The sequence below is a fragment of the Mercenaria mercenaria genome, chromosome 14 (genome assembly GCF_021730395.1).
Source record: "Mercenaria mercenaria strain notata chromosome 14, MADL_Memer_1, whole genome shotgun sequence".
Lineage (NCBI taxonomy): Eukaryota > Metazoa > Mollusca > Bivalvia > Venerida > Veneridae > Mercenaria > Mercenaria mercenaria.
Window position 1 is genome coordinate 24,657,218 of NC_069374.1, and position 17,819 is coordinate 24,675,036.

General features: G+C 35.2%; 1 long non-coding RNA gene across 1 annotated transcript; it reads right to left on the reverse strand.

The window, feature by feature from the left end:
- Nucleotides 1-4,293: 4,293 nt before the first annotated feature.
- On the reverse strand, nt 4,294-15,922 carry LOC128548410 (uncharacterized). The gene is made up of 2 exons (XR_008367019.1): nt 14,500-15,922; nt 4,294-7,637 (listed from the first exon to the last, which is right to left on the reverse strand). It is a non-coding gene; the product is annotated as an uncharacterized LOC128548410 (long non-coding RNA).
- Between the last annotated feature and the right edge of the window lie 1,897 nt (nt 15,923-17,819).

Here is a 17,819-nt window from a genome sequence, read left to right on the forward strand (position 1 = left end):
TTGACACAAATGTTCACCACATCAAGACAACGTACAGAGCGCATGCCTTGGATGGCTTGCTTTAAGGTCAATGTCACACTTAGGGGTCAAAGGTCATATCACTTATTTAGTGTCCGCTCGGTAACTCCTGAACTGCTTAAAGGATTTTGAAGAAACTTGGCACAAATAATCACCACATCAAGGCTACGTGCAGAGTGCGTGTTATGGACGGCTCCCTTTAAGGTCAAGGTCACACTTAGGAATCAAAGGGCATATGACTTTGTTTCGTGTCCGCTCTGTTACTCTTGAACTGCTTGAAGGATTTTAAAGAAACTTGGCACAAATGTTCACCACATGGAGACAACGTGCATAGCGCATGTTTCGGATTGCTTGCTTCAAGGTCAAGGTCACAACTAAGAGTCAAAGGTCATACCTTCAGACGTATATTGCTCCGCATTGCGGTGTTCTTGTTTCTTTTATTCAGCATCGAAGCTTTTAATTTATGAACGCATGAAAAATAATTTGAAGATTATTGCATTGTGGTAACGCTATCAAAACAACATAAAAAAACGGTAAAAAGATTATTTAAAGCATAGAATGCAACCAAGGAGAATAATAGCAGACTCGGTTTGATTGAGTCTGTTGATGAGAGCTAATGAAATGTAAAACACCTCTCACGACCCCTAGAACCGGCTTAAGCGGAACTCTATTACACATCTATTGAATAGATTCCATGATTCCAAAGGACTAGAAAATATAACAACACTGAATCCAAGTACGGGTAGACATTTTACAGCCGCCACACGGCACTTAAATATTAATAATACTTATAAAATAACTGTTTGTTTTTCACAGAACGTATTCGTTACTGTAATGACTTTCAAAACGCTTGTTTTTTCCGCATCCATATTACAAAAAAAACACGACTTAATTGTGTGACTGATATTTCGACTTTTACAAATCCTTATAAAAGCTGTATGACGGCTAACTAACATACAAAAAGACGCATCTTATCAATTACCTTTATGTCCATCATGAAAGAACCAGAAACAAACAGTGGCCTAAATTCTGAAATCATTTTACAAATACCATGAGAGGGAAAATAGCAGTATTCTTTTATAACCATGCTAATGATCAATATATATCTTGCGGAGAAAACAAAATCTACTATTTATGACTACCGTTCTTCATCTGATATAATAGACAGTAGTTATTTGTATGTAAGGCTTATTTCTATCTTTAGTTAAAGTACAGATGCTCTTTTAAGAAAGTAATAAATACGTTGGCTATAATGATCGAACTTTTCAGATTATATATACTTTTCATGCAATATATCGAGAAATGAGTGATTTCCGAAAGGTCTGTTTAAAACGTCTTTGTTTATGTGTTCATATCGGTGACATCGGAATGAACGACAAAGCAACAGAAATTGACGACTGACAGAGTTACGTAGTGGTTATTAACTACTGACCGAATGATCTATTCGCCCTATGTAAACAATGACTTTTACTCGAGTATGTTTATGAAATTGTGTATTGATTACCTGTTGGAATCAAAATAAAGCAAAACACAAAAATGAATAAATCAAATATATCAACCGTAACATCTTAGCAAATATTGCATTGAAATACTAAACTATATTAGAAAACAACATTCCTTGTATTGTCGCCTGTTTCGGGAAATGATGTCAAGTTGCAATACTATTTTAAACCAAATTAACACAATAAAATTGTTGGAATATGGAATACTGAAACCACAGGACATTATTAGCTAATGAACAAGTTCAAAATCATCAAAGTAGCATCAGTTAGTATGATAAATAGTCTGACAGTGCACTGCTATATTGACTGTGAAATCTAGGTCGTCCAGCAAATATGTGATGTCATTATAGTTTGAGAAGTAACAGATATACTATTTCCACAAACCTTAAAGTATGTTTCATTTGTACTAGAGTTACTTTTTCTCTTATTTAATTTTGTCAACAATTTCTTTTGTACCAAGCGCTTTGTAATCAAGTTAAAAGTAGGTTATATCCACAACTCAGCTTAGTTGCAGGTTTTATACCGTTTATTTATATATTCTTATTTATCAAAATACTTGTACCTATATTCAATAACCAAAACAACGCAGTACATGTTGGAGAATTGCATACCCATGATTTTAGCAAAATGGTTTTTTGTTACTTAAACTGACATATGTATGTATTATGTGTCTTTCTCTTCTGTGTGCTATGACCTCTTCTTATGACGGAAATGAGTGTTGTTTAAATTAATGGTCATTTATAACCATTGTTTCAAATTAAGAATTATGCATAATAGAAAATCTGCTTTAGTCAGTGCTAGAGGTTGGAAAGGGTGGTGAACGCTTACATGGATGATGGCTTGATTTTCGTGTTATGGCCTCCAAGATAAAATTTTTATCAACTGTGCTGAAAATTGAAACACTTAATCTAACGTCTTTGAGAACTGTTTGTTTCTGAGGAATAAAACTTAATGGAGGCCCTTTGTTTATAGATGGAGAAAAAGGATTTTAGTTACTTTAAGACTTGACCGTTTTCATGTATTTCCCGAAAATATATCGACTGGCATTTATTGTTTAAGGTACGGAAAAGCAATATTCAATTGTCCATCAAATAATCATAGAACAGGGAAAGTTTTCATTGTTGCTATCTCACATTCATGTAACAGACGGTCATTGAGAAAAGCAATGTTTTTTTAGAAACCATAGGAACATTCAACAATGTAGCTCAGTTACCGTCGTACAAAGAGAAGTGCGAGTTCCACAGAACGCGTTTGATTGACAAAACTGCTGTAACTAAATATGTTATTTGAAGGAAGCACGAGTTTCAACTTCAAAAGATGATAATATTTGCAGCCATATATATGTATACATATATAGCTTACAACATCTAGCAGACGTCCTGTAAATAGAAGAGATTTCTTGAACTTCAGTGTTGCAAAATCAATTCCTTTACATTTTGTCATCGTAGAGCCTATACTTTTACAATCAGATCTTGTTTTGACAGATAGATACAAGACCATACATACAAGTTGTTGATACAATTTGCATAATGTGCCTGTTACGTATTGTTTACAGTCGAATAGGGTGACATATATTTAGCTCAATTTGTAAAATTTGTGGTTATTTTTCGGAATGTTATAGGTCAGTTAGACATTTTGGGAAAATAACTGAGCAAGCAAACAGAGAAATGATACTTCCCGTTTCATGTAAGAATATATTTTGACTTTATAGACGACGTTAATATACATATAAATTGGGTAATTAGTTCGGAAAGAATTAAGAAATTTCTTCCTTCCGAGCTTATATGCAAATGAATAGGTATTTCATCGAAATATAAAACATACGAAGTAGAAAGAATGAAAACGTTTCCATGCAGTTAAAAGCACAAACAGGGACGGGGTTATTCTAATCATGTCATGAATAATCAATGTTAACCATTATATAACACTAGACAGAAGTCCATCAAAATAAATTTGAGAACAAAGACTACATGAATGAATCAATATATAAAGTAAAATACTCTAAAATGTATTCGTGAGATTGTCAAAGAAGACACCCCTCCAGCACCATTGAATATGTAATGCCTATAAATGTACCTAAAATAAATACTAATCAAAACCGACATGTGCCTACAAAACTAACATGGAGATACGACTAATTCCTCGGCCAGTCGTGAAGTCAAATATTTCTAAATGATAGAATAAAATTCAATGTGCCCATGGTCATTACAAATTCTTAAATTGTTGTCATTACTCTGAAAGGTATCTTAAGAAGAAGAAAGAAAGAAAAATAGTTTAATACTTGAGCAATTATGGCTCCTCGTCCACAAATCATTGTAATACAGGGTCAAAACATATATACATAATTTTATATAATGTAATAAAGGTACAGTATTAATATGAAATATGGCACTGTCTCAATCGGGAATCGATCAGACTTCAACTCATCCCTTTAACATTTAAAAAAAAACCCCGTCTACTAGGGTGTTTAATAACAAGCAAACTGTTGAGAAGCACAATGACAGACTTAAGGTGATCACAACAGCTCACACTGTGCTCAGGTGAGCTAAAAATCATACAAACTGAAAAGTTACTAGATTGCAACTCACTTTTAACAAGACTTAACAGACAGACACACATCAACAATCTATTTGCACCACGGCAGGTTAAGAGCTCAGTCTAGGGAGACATATTAGCCTTCTTGTGCAGGCTTGGTTTTTTCTATTTGTGTTAATTGCAATTCTGAAATTACTCGTAAAACAAATCCTAATTTTGTTTTTATATACACATCAAAAAGACTTGCATTACACTTTATTTATTGAATAAACTGTTCGCATGTTTAAGTTTTATCTGTATACACATTTATAATGATCACAGATCACACAACTTGTTTTATCCATACATGAAATATAGCTGAACTGTGAATAACAACTTTTAATAACAGTACTGGATGCTTTTGTCAGGCTTTGAAATAAGTATTGTCAAAATAAAGAAAATGTGACTTGCTGTAATCTGTATTCTAAAATGTACAATTTCTCTTACAACAAGAACAAATAAACAAGGGGGGCCATGATGGCCCTGTATCGCTCACCTGACATATTGACATAAAGATCATCAAGATCAACATTCTGACCAAGTTACATTAAGATATGATCATAAATGTAGCCTCTAAAGAGTTAACTAGCTTTTCCTTTGATTTGACTTGGTGACCTAGTTTTTGACCCCACATGACCCAGATTCAAACTTGACTGAAAGATCATCAAGATTAACATTTTGGTGAAGTTTCATGAAGATGCAGTCATAAATGTGGCCTCTGGAGTGTTAACGAGCTGTTCCTTTGATTTGACCTAGTGACCTAATTTTTAATCCCACCTGAACTAGATTTAACTTGGCCTATAGATCATCAAGATTAAAATTCTGACAAAGTTTCATTAAGATTAAGATATGGTCATAAATTTGGCTTCTAGAGTGTAAACTAGTTTTTCCTTTGATTTGACCTAGTGACCTAGTTTTTGACCCTACATAACCCAGATTCAAACTGGACCTTGAGATCATAAAGATTAACATTCTGACCAAGTTTCATGAAGATATAGCCTTAAATGTGACCTCTACGGTGTTAACAAGCTTTTCCTTTGATTTGACTTGGTGACCTAGTTTTTGATCCAAGATAACCCAATATCAAATGTGTCCAAGATTTTATTGAGGGTAACAAGTTTCATAAAGATTAGGTCAAAATTGTGACCTCTAGAGTGTTAACAGTCAAATTGTTGACGACGGACGGACACAGGGCGATCACAAAAGCTCACCTTGAGCACTTTGTGCTCAGGTGAGCTAAACGCTAGAGTTGTCACAGGAGTGACGAATTATACTCTACAATATGGCCTTATCACAGAACTAAGCCAATATCAAAGCAGCATTTTCTTGAGCTATGACCTAATGACCTCAAATTCAATCTCTATAGTTTCATGATCCTCCGCCAAAGTGTTCTCAAGTTGTTGTATGGAAAAGGTTTAAATGTTCCGGGTCATCCTGACCTTTGGAACTCTAAATCAATACAGGTAATCTGCTGGTCAAAACCAACCTTGTACTAAATTTTGTGTTTCTCATCCCAAGCATCCTGAAGTTATTGTCCAAAACCCGTTTTAAAGAACAGTTATTTATTTTGTTGAACTTAACATCACACCGACACAGGATAGGTCATATGACGACTTTCCAGTTTTAATGGTGGAGGAAGACCCCATGTGCCCCTCCGTGCATCATTTTAAAGAACCGGGTCAGTGTGACCTTGACCTGTGACCTCAACATCATTAGGGGTCACCTGCTGCTCATAATCAACCTCCCTAACAATTTTCATGATCCTAGGCACAAGCATTCTCAAGTTATAATCTGAAAAACATTTCACTGTTTTGCCTTATTGTGACCTTGACCTACTGACCTCAAAATAAAACTTGACCTGTATTTCATGATGTGACACCTGTGTACCAAACTTTATCATCCTAGGCTCAAGGTCTCAAGTTCTCATTCGGAAACGGCTCAACTGTTCAAGGTCACTATGACCTTGACCTTTGATCTATTGACCTCAAATTCAAACAAACTGTATTTTATCATGTTACACCTGTGTTACAAAAGCTATGATCCCAGGCCAAAGCGTTTGCAAGTTATCTTGACCTTTGACCTACTGACCCCAAAGTCGAACTTGACCTGTAACTATGTACAAAAAATATTTAAAGCGGTCAAGCTTTTCATGAGTTATCACCTGGAAGCCATGAAAACCTACTGACTGAAAGACAAACAAGCTTGCTACATGGGGGTATAACAGAACATTCTCTTTAAAATCTCATGAAAAATATGAGAACTAGATACCCACGGGCAATATGTCAAGCCCGCCAGCTGTCAAAAGGACTGGGAGTTGTGCATGACACTCCTTGTCTCATTGAGGCAAACATTTATGCCAAATAAAAGAGATTGCAAAAAATTACAATATAAGTTATTTACAGTAACAACAAAGGAACGTAAAATTTTTAAAAAAAATTTAAAAAAAAAAAAAATTAAAAAAAAATTCTAAGTCCACACAAAAATCCGCACCAGTAGAGATAGGTCAAAATACACCTAAAAATTGGATGTAACATGCATGTTGTACTACAGAAAAGTAGTCTTGATTTTTCCCTACGACCAGTAATAAAAAAGTTACAAATGTAAGCTATTTATAGTAACAACAAAGGGAAGTAATTCTAGGATCTTTTGCATGACATTCCGTCGCATGATGATGAACAATTGTGCCAAGTTACATCAAAATCCCTCTATGCATCAAAAAGAAATGCTCCAGACAAAGTCATTTTTGTATCTGACTTTTGACCTCTAAGTGTGACCTTGACCTTAGACCTAGAGACCTGGTTCTTCCGTATGACACTCCGTCTCATGGTGGTGAACATTTGTGCCAAGTTACCGGTACATCAAAGTCCATCCATGCATGAAGAAGAAATGCTCCAGACAAAGTTGTCATTCTTGTATCCTTTGACCTCTAAGTGTGACCTTGACCTTAGACCTAGGGACCTGGTTCTTGCGCATTACACTCCATCTCATGATGGTGAACAATTGTGTCAAGTTACATCAAAATCCCTCCATGCATGAAGAAGAAATGCTCCGGACAGTCATTTTTGAATTTGACCTTTGACCTGTAAGTGTGATCTTGACCTTTGAGATAGGAACCTGGGGCTTGCGCATGACACTCCGTCTCACTGAGGTTAACATTCATACCATATATAAACAAGATTGCTCCATGCATGTCCAAATTATGGTCCGGACAAACAAATCCTGACAGACGGATGCACGCACGCACATATGCCAAATAGACATTTGGACAACTATGTCTTCGCTTCCGCAAGCGGGCTCGACAATAACAAAACCAATGTGATAATACATTATCTCTTAAAGTAACAGAGCTTTGTCAAACACTGCTCTTCTCAAAATAAATTTAGTTTCTAAATAAATCCTGAATTCCTATCCTTAAAAGTTTTTTTTTTTAAGTTCCCTTGTTCTTCTGTCTTTTTATATTTTCTGGTGTTTCTTTCTTGCTTTTCAAGTCTACTGGATTTGTTGACCTTCCATTTTGTAGCTGCCTGCTCTCAAGAAGTGAACCTGTAAAACAGAAATCAAATATTGTAAATTGATAAAAAGAGACCCTAACCAACTTTCATAAAGATCCCATGAAAAATGTGACCTATAGAGTGGTCACAAGCAAAAGTTCATCGACGCACGGACGGACGACGGACGACGCGCTATCACAAAAGCTCACCTTGTCACTTTGTGACAGGTGAGCTAAAAAATCAATATCTGAGAACCGCTTCCTCCTGTCACAAATTAAACCATTTGTTGATGTGATTTTTGGGAAATGTTACCTTTCATTTTGGGATGTTGGGAAAAAAATGCAATATTTTTGGATTGGGAAGTGGCCGAATACAGGCCTCTGTCATATAAGGATGAAAAGCCCTGCCAGCTAACAATTTCTGACAAGAAATCATTTTCAAAGTTTTTCTTTCCGGTCAGTTCTATATGGAATTAAGTTCTTTGGGTAATTTTGAAAGAGGACCACCCAAAGATCATTCTGTGAAGTTTGGTGTAAATCTGCCCAGAGGTTCTGAAGAAGATTTTTTACAAATTGTTGGCACATGACGGACATCCCCGTCCCTAGATTTGCCACCATAATGCCACCCTTTTCAATGGTGGAGTATTTAGACAATTTTCCACCAAAATGCCACCAAAAATGCCACCAAAATGGTGAAAAAATGAACAGGACAGTGGCAAACCTGTTTTCCGCTAAATTCCACCTTTTTCTACTTGTGTACACCTTTAGGTGGCAATAAGTGGAGTATTTAGACAGTTTTACACCATTATGCCACCATTATGGTGGAAAACATGTTTGCCACTTATTTCCACCAATTACCACCTTCATGGTGGCAGTAAGTGGAGTATTTAGACAAATTACCACTAAAACGCCACCATAATGGTGTAAAATCTATTTTCCACTTAACGCCACTTATTTCCACCAATTGCCACCTAAAAGGTGGCAGTAAGTGGACAAAATTTCACCAAAACACCACTATGGTGGCAGTCCTATTTTCCACTAAATGCCACCAAATAGCTGGCAATAGGTGGAAAATAAGTGGCAACCAGTGGAAATCGGCTGCACCTGCTGGATCTAAAAAAAAATCAGTTGTAAGCAAAAATCAAATTATATTAATATATTTTTTATACGCCCGTTTGAAAAACGGGACGTATTATGGGAACGCCCCTGGCGGGCGGGCGGGCGGGCGGCGTCCACAGACCTTGTCCGGAGCATATCTTCTACATGCATGAAGGGATTTTGTTGAAACTTGGCACAGTTGTTCATCATCATGAGACGGAGTGTCATGCGCAAGAACCAGGTCCCTAGGTCTAAGGTCAAGGTCACACTTAGAGGTCAAAGGTCAAATTCAAGAATGACTTTGTCCGGAGCATATCTTCTTCATGCATAGAGGGATTTTGATGAAAGTTGGCACAATTGTTCATCATCATGAGAAGGAGTGTCATGCGCAAGAACCAGGTCCCTAGGTCTAAGGTCAAGGTCTCACTTAGAGGTCAAAGGATACAAGAATGAAAACTTTGTCCGGAGCATTTCTTCTTCATGCATAGAGGGATTTTGATATAACTTGGCGCAAATGTTCACCCACCATGAGGCGGAGTGTCATGCGCAAGAACCAGTCTCTAGGTCTAAGGTCAAGGTCACACTTAGAGGTCAAAGGATACAAGAATGAAAACCTTGTCCGGAGCTTTTCTTCTTCATGCATAGAGGGATTTTGATATACTTGGCACAAATGTATACCACCACGAGACGTAGTGTCATGCGCAAGAACCGGGTCCCTAGGTCAAGGTCAAGGTCACACTTAGAGGCCCAAAAGGGTCAGATACAAGAATGACTTTGTCCGAAGCATTTCTTCTTCATGCATGGAGGGATTTTGATGTAACTTGACACAATTATACACCATCATGAGACGAAGTGTCATGCGCATTCCCTTCTTTAGAATTACTTCCCTTTGTTGTACTATAAATAGCTTATATTGTAACTTTTTCATTACTAGTCGTAGGGAAAAATCGAGACCACTTTTCTGTAGTACAACATGCATGCTACATCCAATTTTGAGGTGTATTTTGACCATCTCTACCTGGTAAAGATTTTTTGAGGGACTTACAATTTTTTTTTTTTTTTTTTTTTTTTTTTTAAGATTAACTTCCCTTAGTTGTTACTAAAAATAACTTATATTGTAACTTTTTTATAACTGACTGTAGGAAAAACCAAGACCATTTTTTCCTTTGGTACAACGTAGATGTTACTTTCCAATTTTAGGTGTATTTTAAGGTATCTCTACCTGGTAAGGAGTTTTTTTTGTGGACTTAGAAAACAAAACACTTAGTTATTACTAAACAACCACAAAATTAAAATTCCATTTGCAAATACAGGTGCTAGAGTAAAGAAATTTGCTGTGACGGGCGTATATTGTGACATTCTTGCACTCTTGTTATTTTTATGCAAAAATCAAAGACCCTTCACAAGAAATCACAAAAGATCTGAACACCAGGATCAGGATGTTGTCAATGCAGCCTTGTTTTTTCATATTCCAGGATGGCTTAAGTCTCCAAATTTCGCTCCTTTGGATGTAAGGCCATTTTCTAGCACACAATCTGTAACAGAAAACCAAACATCTATTAAAAGATATATTTTTTCTAACATTCTGAATAATTCAGGGTTCAAATTTAGACAAGCATACCAGCTAAATGCTAGTGGAATTTTAAAATAGCTAGTAGGTTTGAAATGTACTAGCTAATTTCAGCTAGTCAATAATATAACAAGCAAATGTCTTCAGAGCTGTAATAAAGTTTAATTGTTTTGAAGGTACACATTTTTCTTCATGAAAGGAATGTTATCATTTATGTTTATGATATTTTATTGTTCAACAAAAATGGCACAAGCTATTTTAAGCTAATAGAAAATATTTTTGTTTGAGACTGGCTACTAACAGAGATCAATCAGTAAGTTTTGGCCAGTAAAATATTAATAGAGTAATTAAATATTATTAACTTTAGCCGGTAGCTTTTCATTTTAGCTAGTGATCAAAAAGGGCACTAGCTAATTTCAGCTAGTACAAACTATTGTTAAATTTGACCCCTGATAATTTAGCAGAAAATTGTTAATTTCCTCTAGGAAATATGAAATCAAAAGACTGAACTAACTCAATGACATAAAAACAAACTCTACAAACTTAATCTTTGTCAAATAATATGCCACATCTTTATTAAAACTGTGAGAAATTTCATCAAAATCTACATTGTAGAAAAAATTCTATTTACTCAAAAGGATACATTGTTTTATGGGAATACATGCATCTTGAATCAATAAAAGTGCAATAACAATGCAAAAACTTGAGATTTGATGAATGGTGTGGAAGCCCCATTGCTCCAAAGCGATTTACACTTGTGTCAAATTTCATGAATATCTATCAATGTACTTGTTATGTAGAAATTTATGGATTGAAAAACAATTAAAGGGCAATAACTCTGGTTACAGAAGTGATCCTGACGGAAATTGCACATGCAATGCTGTCCTGTAGTGATCTACATTTTTATAAAGTTTCATGAACATCCATTAATAAATACAGGAAATATCCCTATTTTTTACTAAATCAAGCGGAAATACTTCTTTTATTAGGTAAACAATTGCGTTAATGAGCTTATAATAATTACATGAGGTTTAGTGATTCTATAGACTAAGCTGCTAAAATAATTTTCCAATTACTAGCATTTTCAGTTAATCTGACGGACAGATGAACAGAAAGGACAACACCAAAAATAATATCCCTCTGCCTTTGGCAAAAGATAATAATGGCAGTTGGGTTTTTCATCACATTTATAATTAACATTTCTCATATAATATGCCAGAAAATTCTATTAATAATTATTGATGAATTTCTTTAAAAGAGATAGGTAAAATTACGGGTTATTTAAACGTTAGCTTTTATAAAAATATATAATATTTACCTGATTCAGAATGATCTTGATATGTTTCTTTCATGCAGTAATAAGCTGTATGCTGCTCAGGTATACAGTCAGGCAGGCAAATCATGTCACAAAGTTGCACTTTTTTCACAGAAGGTTCCTGGTATGAACAGTTTAAAGTACATATTGTACCCTAAGTGCTAATCAATAATGTAAATAATTACAAAATGATACAATTTTACAAGCACTGTTATAAACATGATTGAGCTATATTCCAGAAAATTTATCTGGGATTTATCCATCTGCCAAACTTCCCAAGACATAAAAGGAGATTTGTTGATTTTAATTTCAAGCTCTTTTGTAAATGTTGTTTCAATTCAAGTATTTGTTAAGATTTAGTAAGTAAGACAATGTTAAAACCAGTAATAATTTTTAAAAAAATAAACAGAATAATATTGTTACCTCTCACAATGTGTTTCCATTTTCTCCCTGACTGACTCATCAGATGCCAGTTTTCAAATTTTGGTATTACTACACAGATAAATTGATACCACACATACACTATTTTGGTCAGCTAAAGAAGGTGTCAAATACTTATGTTGAAAAGCTATTGTAAAAGCATCCTTTTTATATACACTTCTTTTTTTTCAATTAATGAAGAGAAATGGCAAGAACTATTTCTTTGCATCTGACCTGATGTTTGCCTGCATAAATGAATTTTAACTGACCCAAATTCCACCTGGGGCTGTTTCTATACATTTGTGTGGGAGATTGTAACTTGATCTTTCATTAATCTTATCTTTAACCAACTTTCACTCATGCAGAAATAATATGCTGTAGAAACATTCAAAAATGATCTTTTCAGATTCGGACAGTACAGCCAATTTCCACTAGTTGCCACCTATTTTCCACCTTTTTCTGTCTTTCAGAATTGTTAATTGAAAAGGTGACTTATTAATATTTACATTGAATATAATACAAAGATATAATAAATAATCATAAATATTCTGTCTCACAAAATAACCAAAGTTCAAATTTTCTATATACCACTCTGAATATTATTTCTGTCCAGCTGGAGACAGCGTAGACTTATTCTCATTTTAACGAAACCCTTTGAAGAATGAGCCTGGTTATACTGTTTTGCAGATGTCGGTCAGTCCGTCTGTCAGTCTGTCGGTTGTTCGGTATGTAGACCAATCGGTTTCCAAATGATAACTCAAGAACACTTGGGCCTATGATCATGAAACTTTATATGGAGGTTGGACATGACCAGCAGTGACCTCTATTGACTTTGGGCCAGTAGGTCAAAGGTCAAGATCACAGTGACCTGGAACAGTTAAGCAGTTTCCAGATGATAACTCTAGTACTCTTGGGCCTAGGATTATGAAAGTGAATGGGAAGGTTGGTCATAACTACCAGATAACCCCTATAGATTTTGAGTTCAGTGGGTCAAAGGTCAAGTTCACAGTGACCAGGTACAGTTAAACTGTTTCCGGATATTAACTTGAGAACTCTTAGACCTAGGATCATGAAACTAAATAGGGAGGTTGACTGTGACCAGCAGATGACCCCTATTGATTCTGAGGTCTGACGTCAATTGGTCAAAGGTCTAGGTCACACTGACCTAGAACACTAGAACATTTTTTGCCCAATAACTAGAGAATGCTTTGGTCTAAGATCACATTTGATACAGAAGTCACTTTTGACTTGTAAATGACCCATAATTATTGATTTGAGGTCAGTACATCAAACATCCAGTGCACAGTGACCAAATGATTTCTGTTTCTTGTACAGTTACTGAATGCATCAAGGGTGGGGGAGGGGGCATTTTGTGTTCTACGAGCTGTTTTCAATGTGGAGCAAAGTCAGGGTCCGTGTCAATTAGGCCTGAAGTTTGAAATTAAGAGTCCATTATACCTTGATTCCACCCTAAGTCCATGTAAAGATTTTTGTACATGGTAATCCAATGCTTTTAAATCAAACATCACAAAAAATTCTAAGTTTTTTTCCACCTATTTGCCACCAAGAAAATTTTCTAAGTCCGTATTTCCACTTAACGCCACTCAATTTCCACCATGAAAAAAGCTATGTTCTACTTTCCACCAGATTCCACCTTTTTGCCACCATAAAGAAAAACTATGTTCAAATTTACACCTTATGCCACCTAAATGCCACCAAAATAAAGTGGCATTTGGTGGCAAATTTACCACTTATGTGGAAAGAAGAGTTGAATTACACCAAATGCCAGCTAATGCCACCTATTTCCACCCTTTTACCATGGAAATAAGTGGCAACCAGTGGCATAAGGTGGCAAATCTAGGGACGGGTCAACTCATGTTGTCACCCTGTGACAGGTGATTGAGCTAATAATTGTTTAAATTTGCATACATGTATTAAATTTTATGGTTTTGTCCAGAAATGCTTTATCATCAAGAAAATGAAATGGAGTCTTTACTAAGGTCTAAAAAAAATTTGTTTCCAGTAACATGCTAAAATAAATTAGGGTAGGTAGGTCGGAAAAACTTTTTCTTTGGATTTTTTGAAATTATTTTTAGGGAGACTTTTTGGAAATTATTTTTGTGTCAAAAAATGAATACAAATAGGGGGGGTTATGCCTCTAGAGCATCAGTAAGTTGATTTATAACATCACTGTCCATGTTTAAAGCATAAAAAGTGCAGTTTTGCAACTTTTTATCAAAAAGTTGAAAAAAATGTTCTCAAAGACAAAGGCGGACGGACGGACCGTCCATTTAGGGTCGGGCCAAAAATTTATGGTAGGTCAGGATACAGGAAACGGACAATTTTTTTTATGCCTAATGTTCCTTGGTATTTGATTCTATGCACTGACTCAATCGCAAAAATCTGTTCACACAAATACTAATTTGTATACAGTATATCATACTTTTTGAATGATTGAAACTGCTTCCCACAGCTGCAACTACATAATAAAGAAACAGAATGATAGAAATACCTTATGAGCCGCAAGCAAGTGGTTTCAGTCTGTCAACAAGCACTTTGGAGCAGTACAACAATACTCTGTATAATAGACCAAGATGCCTGAAAATAGTGAAAAGGGAGCAAATTAAGAAAACATGGACAACCAGCTGTTTTGAAATTTCAAAGGTCTAAGAGCTAATATCCGTTTCGCAGTTTGTCAATTTTCATGCCAATAAGATGACCCCAATTATATCATTGGCATGGCGGGAGAAGTTTGTTAAAGTGAAATTATGGACATTTTTCAAGTAAAAATCTGGCTGAAATAAATGTGTGTGTAAACAGGGTGTAGAAAATTATAGCTTTTAACCCAATATACTAAACTATTCTTGTTACCTGTACGAAATAATAACTTTCCAAATATGACTTTTCTTATTTGGACTGGGGCGGTCATTTTAAGAAAAGTCGAACTGCACGAATGAGTTGCTTCCCTTCAACTTCAGAAATCTTTACCTATAGGTAAGGGAGATCACTTCGTAGAAGATTGAAGAAAATAACTATTATTTTATTAGTCCATTTCTTTATTTCTAAAGCATCAATTTCAAATGCTTATGCAGCATCATCGTTGATTTAACACATTTTAATGTACAGTAACCGAAAATTGCGTTTATAGAACATTCGCCCAAAACACACTATGTGCAGTAAGATGCGCATAATACCACTTTAAATAAAACTTTTTTTAATGAAAATAAAACAGTAGCAAATTTTGTCAAAATGTATAATGAAACGAAGTAAATGCGGTTAAAAATTTCAGTTTTGAAAAAAGGAAAGTCACTGTATGAGTAGGTTTGTTTACACGACTGACCAGCCAGAACAGCCAAACATTACTTTAACCCAGTGAATTCCAGGTACCTTTCTGACTTGGTGGTCTATGACCTTCACTTTGCTCGGTATCATTAAAAGGCAAAAACAGACTGGTAAAGCAGCTAGAAGAATCTGTTCTGCCTTCCTCAGTTTAGTATGAACACAGGAGCTGACAAAATGCTACAATTGTTTATTGGTATCTGATGGTCATGAATCATAAACGTATAACTTTAAACGTATTTGAGTATGTGTGCAGTGTACAAAATTCAGATTTCAACTAACCCATGCTGGCAACCAGATAGAAAATTTTCCAAGCCTGACACCAATTTCACATGCCTGAACTTAAAGCTGAATTTTGAACCATAAAAAAACTGGTCTAGCTCATACCCTCAAAATACTTCATCATATTGTTGGGGACATGCTCGACTGGGGATTCCTAGGAGAACAGGAACTGAATGCATCGGACCAAAAAGTAATATGAGCGGCTTCAGTTTAATTTTTTTGACCAACATAAAAATTGTAGCATGTAGCTTTTTTTCTTGTTGCTTAGTCTGAAATCTACTTGCAAATTTAGACTTTCAATTAAGAATTAGAGTATCCTAAAAAATCATGCTAGAACATCAATATTGTTTGCACGGTTTTCCTTGGCATACAATTTTGTTCGTTATAACTCAAAATAACCTTCAAAGTAATTCGGAACGCATCATTGACGGCGTAACTTAACTAATGGCTGAAACTACGGCAAGGCAAATTTTCGTACCTAATATTATAAATAGCGATTCAACTGTATACATGTACGAATTAGTAAGATAGCCTGCATTCTAGATTTAATTATAAGATAGACCTCTACATTTCTTTATAATCAGTAATCCATTCAATAAAAAATGGCTAACCAAAAAAAGATGTCGTGTTTTCTGTTATCCTCAAATGAAAGCGAATCTACAAACATTAACAAAAGCCGCAACAATTTTGACTAAATTATTTGTATTTGCAAAATAAATTGTGTGAAATTTTGATCTTAACTTGCATTCCATGAAATTGACTTGCATTTAGCGAGTCCAAAATTTGAGCCCTGTGATTTGTGAAAGTAATTACATCTTCTGCATGATTATAATGGTTCTGACAAACTCTTAAACTCTTGCATTTATGGAACAGTTTGAATTCAATTCCTTCATAATTCTGACCAACTAATCGAGCATGCTTCAGAACTCCAGATTAAGGGCTGTATTTTTGTAATTACAAACTTGTTAGGGATCAGATATGACTTTATTTTAAAATGTGGATGTATCAATAAGAATTTATTTTAAAATGTGGTTGTATCAGTAGGACATGTAAACAGTATTACATATATTCCAAAGAAACTGTTCGCTTTTAAAGGCTATTTGAATTGGAGAAACTGTTAGCGAACAGCATGGATCCTGACCAGACTGCGCGGATGCGCAGGCTGGTCTGGATCCATGCTGGTCGCAAACCCACTATGTTGGTTTTCTCATGGCGCGGCTCAAATACGGAAGTAAAATTATATCTAAGGGAGACCAGTTTCTATAATATGGCAAGATTACTTATGCTTAATTTAAACAACATTGCCTCTAACTTCTACGTAAGAAGAAAAGAAAAATCTTACGTTAGTGTTAGCACCTAAATACCGTTAAATATCACTTAGCGGACAGCATAACTCGAGAAGTCAACGCGTTACTATAATGCATATCTGTGTTGCATCCTATACAGTATGACGATACTGGTGGATTTTACTTGCAACAGTTTGGTAAGTTGAAAGTGTTTATGACTAAGTTTTGTGTAAAAATATTGTCTGGAATATAATATTTGAAACTGAAACTGATTTATTTGATTAAACGCATATTTCTATACAATGATGTATTCAATGGCGTTGTCCAACAAATAAATGTTGAAATGTTAAAACTCACAAAAAATTAAAATCTAACACCTGCTGTTATCGCATTTAAAACAATTATCAAAAAATTAAAAACAATACCATAAAAATACAGTGTCTTAAGATTTGTTTGAATGTACCAAGTGATTCACTTTTGCGTAAATGCTAACGGCAGTTTATTCCACAGTTTTGGACCAATAGTACAGACACTTCTATCGTTGAATGTTTTGCACTTGTTGTATGGAAACAACATAACGACATTCAGAATTTTCTGACGATCTCAAACCTTGTCTACTAGGAACATACTCTGCAAGCAGTTCTGTTAAATACATAGGTTTTCTGCCAATGTGGCAGCTATACATGCTTTCACCGGCAACCAATATTAGTCATACAATGCTTGTTTGGAACTGTCAAATTTCTACTGTTAAGGACGAGTTTTGCACACATGTTTTGAATACGTTACATCTTATGCACCTCAACGTTAGCTACACCATAAAGTATGACACTACAGTAATCCTGATTAGAATTAACAAGAGACAAAATTTCAGTGGCTGCTTTGGTTAAAGGTTTTCGGATTTCTTAATTCGTAGGTAATTCAACAT